Source organism: Aotus nancymaae, unplaced genomic scaffold (assembly GCF_030222135.1).
Source record: "Aotus nancymaae isolate 86718 unplaced genomic scaffold, 86718_ANA_hifiasm-v0.15.2.pri h1tg000007l, whole genome shotgun sequence".
Lineage (NCBI taxonomy): Eukaryota > Metazoa > Chordata > Mammalia > Primates > Aotidae > Aotus > Aotus nancymaae.
In genome coordinates this window covers 7,263,096-7,276,679 of record NW_026988418.1, presented here as the reverse complement: position 1 = coordinate 7,276,679, position 13,584 = coordinate 7,263,096, and the positions used below count along the sequence as shown (strand labels likewise).

At 39.7% G+C, this 13,584-nt stretch overlaps 1 protein-coding gene across 8 annotated transcripts in view; it reads right to left on the bottom strand.

Annotated features, from left to right (window-relative positions):
• ST3GAL3 (ST3 beta-galactoside alpha-2,3-sialyltransferase 3) overlaps positions 1-13,584 on the bottom strand; it is a 231,427-nt gene that overhangs the window by 147,667 nt on the left and 70,176 nt on the right. The gene's annotated exons all lie outside the window — the stretch shown is intronic.

The following is a 13,584-nucleotide window of genomic DNA, read 5'->3' as shown; positions in this document are numbered from 1 at the left end:
GCTGGAGTGCAGTAGCACGATCTTGGCTCACTACAACCTCCGCCTCCCCGGTTCAAGTGATTCTCCTGCCTCAGACTCCCAAGTAGCTGAGACTACAGGCACACACTACCAGGTCCGGCTACTTTTTGTATTTTTAGCAGAGACGGGGTTTCACCATGTTGGCCAGGCTGATCTGGAACGCCTGACCTCAAATGATCCACCTGCCTCGACCTCCCAAAGTGCCAAATTTACGGGTATGAGTCACTGTACTGGGCCTGTAGGAGTTTAGATGCAAGGAGAATTTTTGGCTGGAAGAAACTGGGAAGATGTGGAGGAGATAGTACTTAAGCTGGTATGAGATGACCTATAGGACAGGCTGTACTGTAGTGTGGGAACAGCTATGAAAAAGCACTGAAGCATGAAAAGTGAGGGGTGTGGGGTTTCAGGAAGGTAAAATCATACGTAACTAATTTATTAGGGTTTTTTTCAGGAGGTAAAAATACATGTGACTGAAAGGAAACCAGTCAATACAATCTATTTAGAACTTCATAAAAAGGCTTTGACACATCAAAGACTATTTTTAAAAAGTGAGTCACCATGAAATTGAGGAAGAAACTGCTATGTCATATCAGGAGACAAAAGGCACCTGGTTGTGGATCAGGGGCAGGACACACCCCTAGAGCAACAGCACTCACAGGGAGATCAGGAAGTCTGGGAGTAGCTGGAATTCTACCAGCTGCTGCCCTCTATACAGGGGTAGGGGGAGCGAAAGGGTGGCACTGCTTATAAACCCCTGTGTGTATGACTCAAGCAGGTGGAATGAAAATGGAGCTAGGCATGTGCTGCTGAAACTGAGAGTAAGATGGTATGGATACGGTTTGGAGCTCAGGGGCATGGGAAAAGTTCTAGTACAGCTGCTCTAGAAGCAGGAAAGGAAGCTGATAAAGGAAATGGAAAAGGCAATATTGCCAAGCACTGAATAGGGCACAGTCTGAAACTGGAAGATGAATGGTGATTTGCCTTTCTATCAAATCTCAAATGAAAGGCAGCCCAACAGCACAATCAGAGACAGATGAGCAGACTTGGTCAGAACTTGGTATCACTGGGACATTTTCAGTAGGATGAGGGGGTAAAGGCATGGAGGCTGCTTCTGAAAAGAGCCAGCCTGGGTGAATAGGAATGGAAGGGAAGTCAGCCAGGGTTAAGCATTGGGAGAACAAGGAGGGCAGAAAGCCAGCAACCCAGAAGATGTCAAGGGCAGGGACCTGCAGGTGGCATGGGCCTGGATGGCAAAGCAGACAAGTTGTGTGTTTGAACAAGGCCGCCATGGTGCTAATCCGGGCTCCACTATTTTTTCCACTATGTAACTTTGGGCAAGCTACTTAGTCTTGCTGAGCCTTAATTTCCTCATCTGTAAAAAGAGTAATACAAAGTCCAAAACCTCTTCTCTGAACCCCCTCAAACTAGATAGTATTAGAATCCCAAAGTGTTCAGATTTTAGAAAAGCAGCATACTGCACAAACCATGTATTATTTAACAGCCCCCTATGAGGTTTGGGGCAGCATCCTGTAATTAAATATTAATATTTCTGCTATGAAATGAGTTTTTACGCTGAAAGGGACTATAAATACATTCATACCATTTCAGGTCAGATTTTGCTGCCAAATGAATTTTGACACTGATCTTTTGATAAAAAATGCTTTGAAGACCTTTAAAGTTCATATTTGCCGTACTGGTGGACCACTAATAGAACGCTTCGTAAGGCTATGTCATGAGAATTAAATGACCACATTAACATAAGGTACTGAGCACAGTGCCTGGCATGTAGTTAGTCCTCAATACATGCTGCTGTTAATGTTTTTCTCATCAGCATCATCATTGTTGATGACAGTGTGGCTGAAGTAAAAGGGGGACTGATAGGTGGGGAGGAATAGAGAGAGGGAGAAACCGAGGCAGAAAAGCAGACCAGATGGGGGTTCTGAATACCAAGTTAGAAGTTTGGATTTTATCGAGTAGAAGTAGACCAAGTAGAGAAAGACACTATGAATTTTTCAGAAAATTAACGACATCAACAGATATTTGCTTCAGGAAGACCATTCTAGTGGCAGTGTAAAAGGCAGAGTGTCAGGAGGCTAAGACCTAGCAGGAGAGCTTTGTGGTAAGCCAGGTGATGACAATGAGGGTTTAATACTAGGCTGTTGGGGGCAGGATGAAATTCAAAGGGAGAATGGACAGGATTGGGAAACTGATCGGATATGGGATGGTGAGGACTAGGAGAAAACACTGTCACAGAATACAAGGGAGTAGAAATATTCCAGAAATAGATGGGCAGCAATAATGCTAAGTGTAGCAAAAGAAAGGAGAAGATAAGGTGTAGAAAGCATTCTCGGGTTTGGCAATTAGGATGCTACTGGTGATCTCAGGCAGAGCAGGCTCAGTTAACTCCCTAACAATGGAAGCCACACATTATCAAATGTCATAGAGCAGCCAGTAAAATACAGACTGAAAAAATAGGGGCTGAATTCAGTAATAAGGAGGTTTTCAATGACCTCCGACATTCATTGCAGTTTGACTTAATTATTATGGGTAACCTGAAAACGGAAGTGGTTTGGTATAGAGATTGGAAAGGAGTAGATTGCCCAGTAGACTTATTTTCTCTATGAAATGGGAGGTGATCATTAGCTGTGGGAACTGGGAGGGAAGGAACTAGTCTTCCAGTTTGTAATAGGAGATTTCAACTGGTTGAAACTTTCTCTGTAAATGGACAGAAATATTTTAGGCATTGTGGGCCATAGATTCTCTGTCACATATCCTTCTTTTTGTTTGTTTGTTTTGCTTAGCAACCCTTTTAAAATGTAAAAATAGTTTTGTTTTTTTTTTTTTGAGACAGAGTCTTGCTCTGCCACCCAGGCTGGAGTGCAGTGTCATGCTCTCAGCTCACTGAAACCTCTGCCTCCCAGGTTCAAGTGATTCTCATGCCTCAGCCTCCCAAGTAGCTGGGATTGCAGGTGTGTGCTACCACACCTGGCTAATTTTTTGTATTTTTAGTAAAGAGAGGGTTTTGCCATGTTGCGCAGCCTGGTTTCAAACTCCTGATCCGCCTTGCCTCCCAAAGTCTCCCAAAATGCTGGGATTACAGGCATGAGCCAATGTGCTTGGCCTAAAAATATAATCATTTTTAAGTCAGGCCACAGAAAAACAAGCTGTGGGTTAGATCTGGCATAGGAACCACAGTTTGCTGACCTGATTTAGATTACTCCCATTCAAATTTCCCAAGTGATGGAAAAGACTGTATGTTCATTGAAAAGCAGAAGCACCCAGGACAAAGACAACAGAAGAGACACAAAACTGGAAAGCAAATAGAAAAGTGGAACTCGGCAAACTCAAGAAGGCTGAATCCTGTGCTGGTAGTGGGAAAAGTTGAACTGAATGTGAAATACATCGCAGAACTCCCCAAAGACTCAATCACTGGCAGCATCAGGTACCAATGGAAGACGGAGTGAAGATGATACTAAAAACAAGATTCTCTGTTTCTAAATATGAGCAGACAGCCAAGATCGTGAGGCATTAGAGGAAAGTATTTGATATAAAGACAGGAGACCAAAACAAATGAAACCTAAATGCAACATGGAAAAACTCAAGCGACTCAGGGAGATGAAAACTCAGGAAAAAATATCATTAAACTCCTCAGAGATATTTTATTCATGAAACAGGTAGAGGATATCACAAAAAATATATTTGGTGAACAAAAAGAAAAAAGTAACCCCGGAAAATGAAACATATAATAGCAGAAATGAAAAGGACTGGGAAAGGGACTGGAAAAGTTGACGAAATTTCTCACAATATAGAACAAAAAGATAGCGATGGAAAATGGCTAAGAAAATATTTTTAAAGGATTAAAGGGCAAGTCCAGAAAACATGACTTCTGAATATGGGAGTTCTAGAAAGAGAGAATAAGGAAAAAATAAAAAGGAGAAAATGTTAAAAAGAATAACTCAATAAAATTGCCCTAGAACTAAAAGTTTTGAGTTTTTGAGCTTGAAAGGGCTCTCTCAGTGTCCAGCACAGTATGAAAATAGTCCTCTACCAAGGTACATTATCAGGAAATTTCAAATTTCCAGAGAGAACAACAACAGATTTTATATAAATAATTAAAAATCACAATAGCATTAAGACTCCTCAAGAGGAACACCAAAAGCCTAGAATACAATTGGGGGTATTATCTTCAAAATATTGAGGGAAAATGATTTCCAACCTAGAATTCTATACACAGCCAGACTATCAGTTAAGTGTGAAATCAGAATAAAGACATTTCACCCAGGTATGTTCTCAAAAAATTACCTCTCATGGATCCTTTCTCAGAAAGTTAGTACAAGATGTGTTTCATTAAATGAAGAAGTGAAAAAATATGGGGCCTAGGAAATGAGATATGCTATAAGAGGATGGTGACAGGGACTTCAAGACCACAGATGTGCAGCTACACAGAGAGCAAACCATCCAAGGAGAGCATGTCAGAGGCTCCCAAAGAGAGTTCTTCAAGAAAATGAGGCTGATAGACAACATAACACGTCTGAAAATACAGAGAAGAGATTTATAGAACTGGGGAAGTTTAGGGTTGAATTAGTGACAAATACATAGAAAACCAAGGAAAGCAAAAAGCAAGACTTTTACTGACTTCAGGAAAAACAAAACATGCAGTGAAAAACCAGTAATGATGGTATCTACGAATAGTGTTTCCATGGCCATAGTATATAGACTGAATATTGCTCTAATTGTATTAGGAGAATTGGAGGATAGATTGCATGGCTATGGTAGAGGAGTGGTGAGTGTGACAGAATATTAAATATTCATCTTCCATTGAAGTCAGTAGGTAATACTCAAAACAGAAAAATCAAGAACTGACAACATACGCTTGTTAGTAAGAGGTCTGGAGGCTAAAAAACAAACAAATTAGCTAAAAGAGTTAAAAATCAATGCCTCTTGTAGGTAGAAAATAAAGCAGTGGCGATAATGAGGAACTGCTTTTTTTATTGTTGGTAACAAGCCCTACAAACTATGCACATGCATAACTTCAATAAGAAACACTGAAGTAACTTGCACAAGATTACACAGCCTAGAAGGATAGGACTAGGGCTTCAAATCCAGTTGATCTGGTTCCTTAATTGTTACAGCGTATCATATACCTATTAACAAGGCCAACGAAGAGTCTGTTAGAAATCTAGCAGGACACGGTGGCTCACGCCTGTAATCCTGCACTTTGGGAGGCCAAGGTGGGTGGATCACCTGAGGTCAGGAGTTAAGAGACTAGCCTGGCCAACATGGCAAAACCCTATCTCTAATAAAAATACAAAAATTAGCTGGGTGTGGTGGTGGGCACCTATAATCCCAGCTACTGAGGCAGGAGAATCACTTAAACTGGGAGGTGGAGGTTGCAGTGAGCCTAGATCATCACGCCATTGCACTCCAGCCTGGGCGACAAGAGTGAAACTCCAACTCAAAAAAAAAAAGGAAAAAGAAATAAATCTAGATGCCTCACATGTGATCATATCCTGCTGCACAGCTTACTAAATACTCTTACATTATTTTGTAATTGTTTTGTCTAAATATGATCAAAAGAATTAATCTAGAATAAAAGATAAGTTTTTAAAAACCTCAAATGTATGGACCTTGTTTGGACCTAGGTCCACTGTGCTGTGAAAAGCCTTTTTGGCCGGGCGCGGCGGCTTGCGCCTGTAATCCCAGCACTTTGGGAGGCCAAGGCAGGTGGATCACGAGGTCAAGAGATCGAGACCATCCTGGTCAACATGGTGAAACCCCGTCTCTACTAAAAAATATAAAAATTAGCTGCTGTGGTGGCCCAGACCCGTAGTCCCAGCTACTTGGGAGGCTGAGGCAGGAGAATTGCTTGAACCCAGGAGGCAGAGGTTGCAGTGAGCCAAGATCGCGCCACTGCACTCCAGCCTGGCACCTGGCGCTAGAACGAGACTCTGTCTCAAAAAGAAAAGAAAAGGCTTTTTATTCTGCCCATCAACTTTTAAGTTCTGGGGTACATCTGCAGATATGCAGGTTAAATAGGTAAATGTGTGCCATTGGTGACTTGCTGCACAGATCAACCCATCACCTAGGTATTAAGCCCAGCATCCATTAGCCATTCTTCCTGATGCTCTCTCCCCGCTCCACTAGCCCCCAGCAGGCCCCAGTATGTATTGTTCCTCGCCATGTGTCCATGTGTTCTCATGGTTCAGCTTCCACTTGTGAGAACAGGCCTATGTCCTGAATGGTATTGCCTAGATTTTCTTCCAGCATTTTTATAGTTTTGCGTTTTGCATTTAAGTCTTCAATCCATCTTAATTTTTGTATAATGTGTAAGGAAGAGTCTAGTTTCAATTTTCTGCATATGTCTAGCCAGTTCTCCCAGCACCATTTATTAAATAGGGAATCCATTCCCCATTGCTTGTTTTGTCAGGTTTGTTGAAGATCAGATGGTTGTAGGTGTGTGGTCTTATTTCTGAGTTCTCTATTGTGTTCCATTGGTCTATGTGTTTGTTTTTGTACCAGTACCATGCTGTTTTGGTTACTGTAGCCTTATGGTATAGTTTGAAGTTGGGTAGTATGACGCCTCCAGCTTTGTTCTTTTTGCTTAGGATTGTCTATGCTATACGGGCTCAAAAAGGCATTTTTAAGATAATTGGGGTTATCTAAATATGGATTATGTATTAGAAGACATTAAGGAATTGTTAATGTGAGATAATAACACAATGGCTTTTTAAAAAAAGATCTTAAGTCTTACAGATGCATAATTAAGTCTTCATGCGTAAAATGACATGATGCTTGGGATATGCTTTAAAAATCCAAATAAGAAAAAAGATATGAATCTCTCTGAGAGCAGGATCTGTATAATACGCATGTGCCAGAGACCCTCAGACATGATGAGACTCTGAAGTCATTTGCCATATGACATTCCTCCTTTTATCTGGAAAAAGATGAACTTAATAGACTGTCCCTAAAAGAGCATGGTACCATACCATTCCCAAGAAATTACTTTGTTAAGCCAGAGAAGGGGCAGAAATGAAAGGTGCTCAACGAAGTCTTTATGTTTTGTCATAAGAAATTTTGTATGCCTAGTAACTTATATTTCCATTAAAAAAGAGAGCACATGGCTCTCAGTGCCCTGACTGAGAAATGTGAAGTTTGGGCTGAAATGGGCTGTCATCACTGTTGATCATAGTAAGTATTAAGAATGGAGGGCAGAGGGAGGAAGGAAACCCTCACACACTGATGGTGGGAATGTAAAATGATGTAGCAGCTTTGGAAAGCGGTCTGGCAGTTTCTCAATAAGTAAAGTATAGAGTTACCATGTGACTCAGCAATTCCACTGCTAGTTATATATCCAAGAGAAATGAAAACAATATGTCTACACAAAAACTTGTACATAAATGTTCAGTATTATTTATAATAAGGGTATAAAGTGAAAGCAGCCTAAATATCAACTGACAAATGGATAAATAAAATTTGGTGTTATCCTACAATGGAATATTATTTGGCCATAGAAAGAAATGAGATAAATGTTATAATACGGACAAGCCTTGAAACATTATGCTAAGAGCAAAAACTACATAGCCAGTCATAAAAGGCCACATATCATATGATTCTATTTATATGAAATGTCCAAGATACGCAAATCTATGGTGACAGAAAGTAGATCAGTGGTTGCCCTAGGGCTACAGGTGACTGAGGGAAAATGAGGCCTGATGGCAAATAGCTGCAAGATTTCTTTTTGGGGTAATGACAATGTCTAAAATGAATTGTGATAATGTTTGTGATTGTGGTGATGTTAGCATGACTGCGGGTATACTAAAAAACACCAAAATTTGAACTTTAAATAGGTAAATTGTGTGGTGTGTGAATTACATTTCAAGAAAACTACTATCTACAAGAAAGGAAGAAAAAGGAATAGAAGGCAGGTCACCTCACCTCCAGGGAAATACTGACCAGATAGTGGTCAATGGAAGCTGACCATGGACAAGTCTCCTTGCAAGATAGGGGGGTCTTTACTGTTTACGTTAAGGAAGGGAGATCAGTGAAGGTCCTAATTATTTATTATTTAATATTATATTGAGGAGAAGATAAAAGGGACTTTGTTTTAAAAAAAAAAAAAAACTGGTTTGTGTCCTTAGTATTCTGAATCTTTTATTTGGTAACTATGCTGAACAAGGGCATGGACAAGAAGAAGGGAACTTCCCTAATCTTTGAATTAGAATTCTTGCATAACTATACTTTTGTGTCCCCCCAGGCAGAAGTTGTAAACTGGAGGCTCGGTTTAGCCCACAAAGTGTTTGTGAATGTCTGATCAGACATTCACAAAGTCAGGAGATTTCACATAAAAATTCAGATTTCCAGCTTCTTTTGAAAAACAGGGAGGTTTTGGCAATCAGAAAAAGCTTCTTTTACTCAGCAAGGGTAACAAATTATCTTTATAAATTGATATCCAAGGTACTCATGGATTAAGTTAGCTGGTTCTCACTATTACACTAGGAAAGAGAATGTGCCACAATCAGGAAGACAGGGACTGGAAGTGACAAGGAGCTGAGGACAGAGGTGTGGGGTAAGCATCTTCAGAACTATACTCTGAAATATCATCTCAGACTGGCGTCTTCCTGGTATTCTCATGCTTTCTGCTTTTATTTACCACGGATGTAACTGAAAGTTTACCTGTGTTTAATGTTGGTTTCCCTGTCTAGTTTGAAAACTCGGCTGGGTGTGGTGGCTCAAGCCTGTAATCCCAGCACTTTAGGAGGCCGAGGTGGGCAGATCACATGAGGTCAGGAGATCGAGACCACCCTGACCAACGTGGAGAAACCCCGTCTCTACTAAAAATACAAAATTAGCCAGGTGTAGTGGCATATGCCTGTAATCCCAGCTACTCGGGAGGCTGAGGCAGGAGAATTGCTTGAACCTGGGTAGTGGAGGTTGCGATGAGCTGAGATCGCGCCACTGCACTCCATCCGGGGCAACAAGAGCGAAACTCTGTCTCAAAAAGAAAAAAGAAAGAAAACTCGAGGCGACATATAATGTCTTTTCCATAATACTTTTCACTTGGCACAGTACCTGACACACAGCAGACACTTAGTATTTGCTGAGTGAGAAATTAATGAATGAATGAATGAACAATGACGTGAAACAGGATCTGGAAACAGGTCATCTTTAGGAAACAAAAATCCTACCACTTTACTTTTCCAATGAAAGGATGACCAAATTCTACATATGACTACGACAGACTTTTAAAAGTCTGTATTTTAGGACATCTACAGCCCTGGAGATGCTTGGTTCCACCTTCCACAGAGGTGAGTAATCTATTCCTTCATATGGGGCTTGCCCACACTTGGCCTTTACTCCTCTAATCCTTTCGCTGGGCGCCATCCTAAAAACTCCAGTGCACGATCAGCAATGAAACATCCTGAATATCCCAGAGAGTGGAGCTCACTCAGTGATCCACTCAGCACCTCAACAGGCAGCAAGGTGGTGGCCTTCCAAAAACAACCATTGTAAAACTTTCCACGAGGCAGTAAGACAGAAAATAGTTCCTTTTAAAATTAAAATGCAAGATATATAATTCCATGAGCTCAGTGAAACAAGAGTAAAAATAGCAAAAGAAAAAACCGAGCTAGAACTGGAATCCAAAACTACTACTAACAGGGTTTTATTATATATAAGAATAACAGGGAGCCAATATTGTCATTATAATCTATATTAAAATGTACCCAATTGCCCCCCCAAGCATCTTGTATGTCTTTTTCCCTTATGTCTGTGTTCTAATAAATTTTACTCATTGCATTTGGCTGTTCTGTCTCTTTTGCCACTTATAATTAGAAACAGCTCACCCTCTCCATTTTTGTTTTCTCACGTCACTGCCTTCTTTTGAAGAGTCCAGGCCAGCTGGCTTCTCGCATGTTTGTGTATTGAATTCATCTGATTTTTTTAAATAATACATATCACCTACATAGTTTAACTTTCATTCAGGTTAAACCCCTTGGCACAGGGGTTTAACCTGAATGAAAGTTAAACTATGTAGGTGATATGTATTTCTTACTGCATCACATCAGAAGGCACATAATGACAGACACCCACTAATGCTGATGTTAAATTGGATAATTTGGTTAAGATGTTGAACCACAGAACATTTCTGCCCTTGTGATTAGTAAGTTAATTATTAAATAATTAATGTAAGAATTAAGTCCATTTTCTTTGTGATAATGGTACCAGGGCTATGAAGGAGAATAACTGTTTTTTAGGAGGTGCAAACTGAGATATTTGAGGAAGTATCAAAAACTTTGCACCTTACTTTCAAATTGTACAGAAAAATGTCTATTATCTGTCTACTTATCTGTCTATCATCTATCTATCCATCCATCCATCTACAAAGATAGGACAAATGTGGCAAATGTTAAAATGTAAACTGAGGAATCTAGTTGACAGGATCTTGATGTTCATCAACTTCTTCTTTCAACTTTTCCAATAGCTTATAATTTCTCCAAAGCAAAAAACTAAGAGGAAACAAATAAATAAAAAGGATTAACAATAGGTCAGAACTGGGAGCCCTGGCACCAGAGCATGTAGTAAACTCAGTAAGATGAAACTGAGATGCCAAGAAAGACTTGAGTTAGTATCTTTCCAGTCTTTAGAAACAAAACCAAAAAAATCACAGGTAGTATGTCAGTCAGGAGCCAAAATCATGCCTGTTGGAGTGAGGTTGGATGTGGCTCCCCAGACACAGCTATCTCAGAAGGCATTAATTAACTCTAGTTATGACACTCAATATCCCTCAATCTTCCTTTCTCACTTCCACTTTCTCACTTATCAGAGCATTCAAAGCCTAAATAGGAAATTCAATTATATAGTGATTTTTCAACAAAGATTTGAGAATAAAGTCAGTATCTGCCAAGAAAAAGTATTTTCTCATGTTATTAAACAATTCCACTGAATAAAAATTTTAAAACTTTCTCTAAAAAAAATCACTGCAAGGGAGACTGGGGCCGAGGGAGCACTTGAGCCCAGGAGTCTAAGGCTGCAGTGAGCTATGATCACACCACTGTACTCCAGCCTGGATGACAGAGTGAGACCCTGTCTCAAAAACAAAAATAAACAAACCAAAAAATCACTGCAATAGGAAAGGGCACCAAGAGTGTAGCTGGAGAGAATAAGACATAAGCAATGAGCTCATGAAGGAAGGTCGAGCCTATCACAAGCACTCTAGATTCCAGGAAATCTGTACAGCATGATAAAAAGAAAATATATAAATAGGATTTAAAAAAGGACCACCTCTGCTGGATATGCTCAGTTTCAAGTCAGCTGACTTCTCATATTGCCCCTTATTTTTTCTTTTAACTTCCATGCTCCTGAAAGAGAGAAAAATGATGTCCCAACATCCAGGAGCACATACCTTTGAAACAAACCATCTTCTATAAAAAAACAAAGGGAGGTGTTCATTTTTAAGAAATTTATTTTCCTCAAATTAATACTATCAGCATCACAACTATATAACAACCACGGCCTGGAGAGTACAGACGCCACACACAGACACACACACACACACACACACACACACACACACACCTTTATTAAAACATTATAATCTGAGTTCTGGACTAAATTTTATGTCATGGGTCAAAAGTGGTTTCTAAAAAAAGTCACCCAACAGTCTTGCTTATTTAAATATAATGATTTCCAAGAATCACTTTTATAGTACCTGGAAAAGAAGTCTCTAATTCATGTTTTCTAAGCCAGCCATCCTATTTATAACCTATATATTCAGACACTCAATTTGAATATAAAATATATTGTTTTTATTTATATGTCCATAAGCATGTTTATTGCCCAAAGAGAAAGAGTCATGACAAAGTAGAGGATGAAAATATCCAAGAAAAGGGGAAAACTGATGAGAGACAAAAGAATTCCACTGGAAATGGCAACTACAGCTGGAAGAGTAAAGATCTGATTAAGGAAGTAAGGCATGCAAAGCACTTAACCTCAATCCATGATAGCTATCTTTGTTATTCTGGAAGATAAAGCTGTAAAGACAGACAGATCAGAATATGAAGGGCCTTGTATGCCATGAGAGGACGTTCTGGATTATCTGAGTTAGAGATCAGGGCTCAGAGCCTTCTTCTAGCTCAGAGACTGACCTTCACCAGACATAATATCCTGAGTACTTGGCAAAGTACATGGCATGCAGCAGGAATTCAGAAATGTTTGCTAAATTGAGTAATTTATTATCCCTTCCAAGCAATAAGAAGCAAGGCAAGATTTTATTAAATGCTTCACTTCTAGAGTTAACCGTCAGTCAACAACTATCCGAGTCTCATGTGCGTCTGTAGTCTCCGCTACTTTGGGAGGCTGAGGCCGGAGGATCGCTTGAGCCCAGGAGTCCAAGACTAGTCTGGGCACATAGTGAGACTCCATCTCCAAAAAAAAAGAAAAAAAACAGCTGTCCAAGCAATTTTCATCCTTAGTCTAACCTCCAGGACAGCTTACTTCTTTTTCTCCTTTAAATGTAGTCTTTGAAGGGTGCTATCTTTTTATCATCATGTTTTTGTCACCAGTCCCACCTCGGCAAGTCATAATGAGGTTGCATCTCCCCTCCCTCCTGTGTCAGTGCTTTTAAAATCTGCTCCATTTGTGTTCGTTAATTTATGCACACAGCTAAAAACTTGAGGCCTATCCACTGGTCTTCTCCCTTCTACTCCTCCCCTCTTCTCTTTCCCGTCTCCTCCATTCCCCTCTACTCTCCTCACTTCTTCTCTCTCTCTCCTTCTTTCTCTCTCTCTCTCTCTCTCTCTCTAAGTTAGTCTTACAAAGACTTTTACTAGAGAATATTCTGCTTGATTCCCTGAACTATGCTTCCAGGACCCCAACATATTTCCGTTTCAAAAATCTTTTGATTATGTGCTTTCAAGTTACAGTTTAAATTATTTACCCCATGGTTCAAGTTATAGTTTAAATTATTTACTCCCTGGGATGAAAGATAAAAGTTTCAGTCCCATATTGACAATTGAGCTAATCAGTGTAATTTTGTACTTGCTTCTTTATCTATAAAATTAGAAAAAGACCATTTGCCAGACTTCATTCTACTTCAAAGACCTGCTATATGAATAAAAATCGGAGAGAAAAAATAAAAACAGAACTACTACATCAAATACAACATCCTTTCATACCTAAATAGAAGCTTGAACTAGTAGTTTACAATGGGAATATTTTATGCAAATATAATATATTACCTTTTTCTTATGTAGTTTCCCTAATGACTAATTACATGAGTTTTCAAGATAGCAAAGAGAATATGTGAATGAAATAAGCTAAAACATGTGAACCATCTAGTCCAGCACCTTCACGGGGTAGAAACTGAATAAATGTTAGGCCCCTTTCCTTTGCTTCTCTTTCCTACCTTCCCCATAACCAGATTATATATTTAATGAATATTTGTCAAAAAAAAAAAAAAAGAAAGAAACACATGACCCAAGGCATGACACTTCTTCCCAAATTTCTCCCAAGCCCAAGCCCTCCCCTCCCCATCCTATTACTTCCTTGGTTTAGATTTTTACCATGGGT